At 34.4% G+C, this 8,438-nt stretch overlaps 1 long non-coding RNA gene across 1 annotated transcript; it reads right to left on the reverse strand.

The window, feature by feature from the left end:
- Positions 1-4,399: 4,399 nt before the first annotated feature.
- LOC118487143 lies at positions 4,400-7,676 on the reverse strand. The gene is made up of 3 exons (XR_004880441.1): positions 7,071-7,676; positions 6,059-6,161; positions 4,400-5,261 (listed from the first exon to the last, which is right to left on the reverse strand). It is a non-coding gene; the product is annotated as an uncharacterized LOC118487143 (long non-coding RNA).
- Between the last annotated feature and the right edge of the window lie 762 nt (positions 7,677-8,438).

The raw sequence follows: 8,438 nt of genomic DNA on the forward strand, positions 1-8,438 counted from the left end.
TCTCCACCCCCGAACACCCACCACCACCATCTCACTTCCGCCACTTCTCACCTCCACCCCTAAACACCAAAATACCCAACAACACCGAAACCCACCAACACCGCATCTGCGGGCTCCGACGAGAAACACCATCGGAAAAACGGTTCCTTCTGTATATCCGCTAAACTTCATGTTGAGCGTTTGGGCTTCTAATGAATAACTGGTGATTAAAGGTGCTAGCTTTAGAAAAGTCAACAGAAGGCAGATGGGTTCACTTTTGTATCGAAGCATACATGGTTGTCTAGTGCTAAAGAAGCATTTACCGTAACCATTAAGAAAGTCGACCCGGACCTTCAACAAAATGAACATAAATAAAAATTAGTTATAAACAACATATTGTATTACAAAGCTGGATCTGCGGGCTCCGACGAGAAACACCCACCAACACCTCTGTAATCGATGCTAGAATTCAATTTGACAACATGTCTGCCTCGAATGGATTTGAGAAAATCAGATGGGGTTTTGGTTGTTGATGAACCTTTCTCTGCAGCTACTACTGTCCCGCTCATTCTTAATCAGATTCGGTACAGTTTGAATTTCCAGTCGAAGAGAGAAAAACAATGACGAACGACTAGAACTGATTTAGGGTTTTCATGTGGGATAAATTTTGAGGTTTTGTGACGACTGACCTACATCGTGTCTCCTGTATATGCCGATGTAATGGTGAATGGGGATATGAGAAAAAATGGGGTAGTGGGTGAAGAAGAAACAGGGGTAGTTTTCGGTGAAGAAGAAACAAAGATTTAGAGAGAGAGAGGTTGAAGAAGATCGGTAGTGGGTCATCTTCTTTATATATCTTTTTTACTTCTTTTAATTGTTCAAGGGTAATATAGTCATTTCACACATAGTTAACTGAGAAATTTAACCGAGGTTAGGTTAGGGGACCGACCGAGTTCATTTTTGACAACTTTTGAGAACACACGTGTAATTACTAAACCACTAGGACCAAGTATGAAATTTTTACAAACCACAAGACCAACCAAGCATTTAACTCAAAATTAAATAATAAAACAAATTCAAATAGACCCCAACCAAACCAAACGACCCATCTTCTTCAAGCTAACATCTCTATTCTCCACCCACCACCATGTCTTCTTCATTTTCCCCATAGTCTTTTTTTCTCAAGCCACCACCATGCCCAACATTATATATTTAAAGTGTCATACAAAATTTTTTAAATTTCTCACTTTTTTTCTTTCAGTAGACTTACATTTTATAATACAAAGGCAGTTTAAAAGCATCTGACTTTACATGATCCTAAGACCATGAGTATGGTGGGGCTTGGGTTGGGGGCATGAGTTGACACGTGGAAAACAAACCCAAACCCACGCCCGTGGGGTATCGTGGGGCTTGAGTTGGGAGCTTGGGTTGGGGGCATGAGTTGACACATGGAGGCATGTGAAATGGCTACTCTGGGTTGGCCATTGAGAGCCCGCCATGTCACCTTGCTAGCCCGCCTCACGCCCGGCTTAAAACTCTCGCCCCAAGGGGCCACGCCCAAACCCACGCCCCAACCCAAGCCCCCGGGGTGGTGGCTTGGGCGTTATCAGCTAACACACGCCCCAACCCAAGCCCCATACCCCATAGTCTAAGCAAAATTATTCAACGTCATTCATATGTGCAACATTCGATAGATCAATCTCAACTTCGACACCAAATTCACCCGCCTCAAATGGGTAAATAACTTAGACCTAGAAAGATCGATGGATTTCAAATCAGAAATGAGTAGTCAGAAAATCGCGAGCATACCTGCGTGTGGAGCCATCGGAAAATCGACGGATTTAAAGACTGACACCAAAACGTTTTCTTGGATGGAAGGTGGGTCTTGAACGGAAGGTGGGTATGGTGGTCACTGTTGAATGTGACTATTGACGTTGAGTTTGTCGGAGGGGGAGAAGCAGCAGAGGTTGGAGGGGGAGAGGTATTGGAGGAGGATGTGGTAGCAGATGACGTTAGCGATGGTGGAGGTGGGTGGGGAAGGAGGTCGGAGGTTGCAGGTGGTATGAAGAAGAGGTGTGGGTGGGGCATAAGGCTTTATTTAATTAAATTGTTTTATTTATTAGTTTTTTTAATATTGAGGCAATTCTTGTAATTTTACACCAACTTAACTGAGAAAACTAACATTCATCTACGTTAGGGACTATCAGAGAAACGAGTGTGCAAAATATAGAAACTATAGCTGTAATTTTTTTTAGAAAATTAGGGACTATAGGTGAAATTTGACCAACCCACAAGAATTATCCGGTCATTTTTCTCTATATAAAAGGAGAAAAGTAAATAATTAGAATTAAATTTTGTGTGAAAATTGTACAAAAGGTTGGTCAAGTTTGGCCAAGAAATTTTATATATACATATATAGGGGAAGTATAAAATGAAAATTTTGATGAGATAAGAAAATCAAAGAAAACTCATCTTCACCATCCATTCATTTAATCTATGGTGGAGATTAAATCAAGTACAAGAAAGTGTTTTTTTTTAAATTTTGTAACACTCTGACAAAAAAGTGCAACACTTGCACTTTCCTTGTTTGACACAAAAGTATAACTGTCTTTAATTGTTACACAAAAACTTCAAAAAACTTGTAATATATTGTTACGTGCAGTGCAAAATAAAAAACTTCATAAATTACGAAAAAAAACTGAAAATTGTAACAAGTGAAGTTAAAAAAAAATCGTTATTAAGACCCATAAAAATGTAACATGTGAAGTTCAAAAGAATGTAATGCTGAAAATTGTAACACATTTTAAGTTGAACCTATAAAAGAACAAATGACTGTAAAGGCAAAATATATACTAGTCTGATCAGGAATAAATCAAGTAATGAAGATCTATCCTCCTCAAGATAATGAAAGCTCTGTTGGTAAAGAAAGAAAGTTTGTTAAAGTTCAAAGCTCTACTAAATATTAAAGCACTGATAAGAAGGCCAAACATCTATTTAACATGAACAGATTTTTAATGATCATAATCAGAGGTTTCCCAGAACATATGTTAGTATCATAACAAAGTCTTTGAACAGTTTTTATGAGTCTTAGAACAAATGTTAAGAATAATAAGATGTTTGTAGCATCTGAGAAACTTTTATGTTTGTACCATAGCCGTAGATATCTTCCCCAGTCTCCTCATGTTTACCCTTAGGTTTGGGAAGTATATAATCTAGGATATGAGATGTAACACTTGTGAATTTTCGTTCAATTGTGAGACGACACATGTCCCGAATTTCCAACTAAGGAAAGAGAATTTATCGTTCAACTATGTAACGATACATGTCCAATCCTCTAACTAATCCCGACTATGTGCAGGGAGGAACCTCCGGTTAATCCCGACTATGTGGAAGGAGGAAGGACTTACGTTCTATGTTCATTGAAACGTGTTCCGTACCTCCGACTGATCCTAATTCTGGGAAGGAGAGAAACTATTATTGTGCTTTAACTAAAACGCGTCCCGAATTTCCGATTAATCCCAACTATGAGGAAGGAGAAGGACTAAAACTGCCATATGGCAAAGGAATCAAAGTCCAAGTACTAAAAATGTAAAAATCTCAAAATACATTTCCTGGCAACTCCATAGGGACCGTAAGCCATTGAAGCATACGGACCGTAAACTGAGTAAAATTCTGGTGCGCTGAGGTCCTTACGGACCGTAAGCGATAAACCCTTACGGTCCGTAAGGGACCATGCTGGTAGACTTATGCTTGCTCTCCAAGGCTTTCTACATAAGTGTGACACCTAGCTCGAAATTGCCACTCTCTTTCTAGTTCTTACACATCATTAGACATGTGTTATCATCCTAGAACATGTGGCAACACATGGCTTGATCCTATGATCATTTAGCAACTATAAATAGCTCCATAATCTCATACTTTCAACTTGCTCATTCACATCTTTTCTCTCTAATCTTCTTGGAGTTGTTTCCTGTTCTAAAGGAAGCCTCCTACTGTCACACCCCGATCACGTAAATCAACAAGTCGTGGCGGAAATGTCGGGGAGTGTCGTAACAGAACCATTGTTTCACAACCATGGATTAAATAATTTCGTATTATTAAATTATTGATCTCATTGTTTTATTACAAATCAGATAAATACAAATATTATCTTTCTAGTTTTAAAGTCGCTAAGGCACGAGTCCATCCTATGTATAGCATGCATCAACAATCATCACATAACAGCACCTGAAACATGTGTAAAAATAGGTACGCTAGTATAAAAATGCCTGTGAGATACATAGGTTTTATTATAATAGGATTCATGACTTATAAGTTTAAAGAAAAATATTTAATCAAAAATAGTCATGAACCTTAAAATATTTTTTTTTATAAATCACTAGGTTAGGTACCCGTGTAAAACACGGGTTAAGAAATGCAATTTTGATCGGTAATAATAAATTATAAAAAAATAACAAAGAATGAACCAACATTTTCATTCAACAATCAAAAACCAAAAAATATAAATTACAAATAAAAGAAATAAAAAGTAATCACAAGTCTCTGAAAATTTCTTTGTAAACAACATTTGTCATTTGATTTGTAACATTCCCTTCTTTGTCTAAAATTGGTAGTTTTGCTACGGCTCTACTCTTTACTCTCGAAAGTGCAACATCCAATTGTCCATGGGTGAATACAGGTTGCTTTAAGTACAAACCAACTCGAGATAGTGATTGTCCTTAATTAAAAATAGGGTGTTGTATATATCAAAGTTTAAGATTTGAAAACTCACTTTACATCTCTTAGCTTTAAAGTCATTCTTTTGCCAAGCTCTAATTTTGTAGTAGTAGACTCCATGGGGTAACATATGACAACATATCCAATCACATCTTAAAAAGAAAAAAAAAACACTAAACAGTTAGTTCAAAATTATGACTAAGATAAAAAATTGTATAAAGTATAAAAAGTTGTATAGAGTATAAAAAGTAGAACAAAATCAAAGTTATACAACACAAACCTAAAATTGAACCCAAAGCAATTGAATTGCCATTGGAACCAGATTTGTCTAGAGTAGACTTATAATCCGTAAAAACGAAGCCATGTTCAGACCCTGACCAGCTATTGCATTTTGTGACCAAAGTGTTGAAGAAAAAAGCAACCTTATGTTCTTTTTCAGCAAACTTGAAGTTAAGCTTGTTTTCGGCAAGTGATGGCCTATGGATAAAGAGGCAATCATCTTGAATCAGATGTTTCTCGAACCTTTCAAACAACTTTTGTAGACAACTTGCAGCAACTTTGGTCCCCTGTATCATATATTTTTAACATTAGAAATGATCATCATAAAACTGTATCTTAATAAATTGCGCAAACAAAATATATATGTTCATCCATCAGAATCATTTCAATAGACCAGCTTTCGTTTTTGTTATCCTTCATGGATCTCCTCCAAAGCTTGACAATCTTGACCTTTATGGTGACGTTTTTTGAATCAACGTTTAGTTGATTCAGGAAAGTGACATTCATGTTTGGCATTATTATTTTATGATGTATTAAAAACAAATATTAATAACGTAAATTGCTAAAAACGACTAAGATATATAAGATAACAGGATAATAGAATACTAACTTCGATATGAAGAAAGAAAGAAGCAGATCTTGAAATGAATGCTGAATTAGTAATGTTGTTATAGGGTTTTATATAGGATTTCTAACCCCTATTTTTTGTTAATTTGTTTAACTAAATATAAAAAAATCAAATGAAGATTATCTTTTAGAAAATAAAAAATTTAAAAACCTTAAAATTCGAATATGTTAAAAATCGTTGACTAAAATTTAAAAAAAATGAAGTTCAAACTTTAAACTGCCTAGAATTCAGATAAAATAAAAATAAAAGTTTAGACCAATGTATCTAATACAATAGAAGAAAATATATAACTATGATAGTTTTTTATGTTATTTGAAATCAAGATACATCAAGATATATAGTAGTATATACAACAAAATAAAAATTACATGATATAGTAATGATCACAGGGCTCTGATGACATAGCAAGTGAAGATAGATTTGTGTAAAGCTATAATTAACTAATAATATTTGTACCTATAATTTGGACTTGAATCTGTTTGATGCTTGCTAGAGGATGGTTCTTCAACGTGTCCTCAACCAAAACGAACGCACACACATTACCGAACCGTATCCGGATCTAACCAAATTAAAAAATGTTAGCTTTTCAAGGTTGATTATACAGTAACCGAAATTGAGCAGACCTACCTAAGTTAATTGATTGGCTTTTTCCGGTGTAATTGTAGTACATAATCACATCATTCAAATGTCAAGACAAATATTGCTATTATTGTTATTAGGTTAATCAAAAGAAATTGCATTTACTTGCAATCTACAATGCGGCCGTTTCAGAGCAAGAATAAAAAGAGGATAGAATGTTAACTGATGTGTTAAATACTAAAATAATCTTTTAAACAAAATGATAAAAAGAGGATAGAATGTATGAAGGTGCAATCCGCAATCAAATCCAAGCTGTAATATGAAAAAACAAAAAATGCAACCTATCATTTGACCCTATCATATGCAATATGACCGGTTGCACAAAAAAAAAAAAAAAAAAAAAAGATTACATCCGTTAACATGTTATAAGATGCTAGTTGTTTTGTATTGTTTTGAAAAAGTATTTTTTTAGAACTGATTTTTCTTAATAATACTATAATACTATTAGTATTGTTTTGAAAAATTAAACCCTGCATGGGTGTCTCGAAAAACTTCCTAACACACTAACCTTCTTTTTTCTGTAATCTTCAGGCATGATAGTAGTTTTAATCTGAGAAAAAACCAAGTATATATATGTGTGTGTGTGTGCGCGCGCACGCAAATTGTTGAGGACAGTAAAGATTCAAGAAAATTGATTTGGGGCAGATTAAATAAATACACCCGAAATTTATTGCTAGCTTTTTCCCTTTTGATCAACCAAACAGACTTGCCAAAATAGATTCCTTTTCATCTATTGCAATCTGATCGATGAATAGAAAACAATGAGGTAAAGGGATTCGCCAATTATGTCACTTTTCATGATTAACATGTCTAAAAGGTAACTAATTACCTTTAAAGCTTTCTTTGCATTGACATCCATTGTTCAGTAAGGCTTCTCTGAGGAATCCTTAGCAAGTATGACAGTTCCTCTAGAGAATTCTAGGAGAAAACAAAACAAATTTCAACACAAGATATATCAAAAGAGTATACCTGAACTTCTATCAAGCACTTGAGAAATTCTCCATACCACCGCAAATGATCCACCACCACCACTACCTCCTCTGTGATTGATCTCAAAACAAACACCCATCGATGATGATTATATGGTCGTGAAGAAGATGGGAATTGACGTGAACAGAGAATAGAGGAATCGAGTATGAAGAGATGAAAAGAATGAAGAAAAATCTGTCTGAAGAGAAAGAATATTACTTTAATCAACAGGAGTTCGACAGGATTATACCCAGAAGCTAACTCAATGTTGTTTCATCAATCAATAGGAGATCGGCATTTGAAAAGGAGTTTGTGAGAATATTGTGGCGGCTTCAATCTTATGGGTTCTTCAATTTGTGGCGGCCTTCAATCTTATGGATTCTTCAGTACTGTTACGTCTCCATATGTGATGGGATTGTGTTTAGGGTTTTCAGTTTGATGAAAGAGAAAAGAGGGAGAAAGAGAAAGTAATATGGGTCGTAGTGATATGGGTCTGGTCCAAGTAAAAAATAGATCCAATCAATTGAGCGGGAAACACACCAAAAGAATGGCCTGAGAGTTTGACACCTGTCCCACAATAAGTTTTATTTATTATATATAGAAGATACTAAAATTTATAAGAAATCAGATAATATAACAGAATAATACATCTAAATATTAATAAAAGACTCCATTTAATGACACATGTCAATCTCTCCTACAATCTCATTTTTTTATATTTTATTTAATAGATTAAAAAAATTTAATCAAACTCACCTCCTTCAATTTTAAATTAATTATCTTTATCTTTTATCCTTTTATATTATTATCGAAATTATAATTCATGATATTGAATAATTTTCATTTGTTTTTTTATTACTATTATCTAAGTGTTGTATTTCTTTTAGAGATAAATTTATTATATACTATTTTTTCTACTTTTAGCGTAATAGTACACGGTTAAAATCTTATGGAGTTAATTGCCAAAATCGTCCCTGAGATTTGGGCACGTTTTTCATTTTCGTCCAAAATGACACTTTTGTACCAAATAGCCCCCAATGTTTGTAACTTTTTGCCATTTTCATCCAAACCACTAACTTAGTTTATTTTTTCTGTTAAGTTGATGATATTTGGATGAAACTGTCAAATATAAAACCACAGGTATGATTTTGGTAATTTACTCAAACCCATTTTAATTTCTTTTATTTAATTATTTTTGTTACATATATAATAAAAAAGAATATACATG

Source organism: Helianthus annuus, chromosome 15, assembly GCF_002127325.2.
Source record: "Helianthus annuus cultivar XRQ/B chromosome 15, HanXRQr2.0-SUNRISE, whole genome shotgun sequence".
In the NCBI taxonomy this organism is placed as follows: Eukaryota; Viridiplantae; Streptophyta; class Magnoliopsida; order Asterales; family Asteraceae; genus Helianthus; species Helianthus annuus.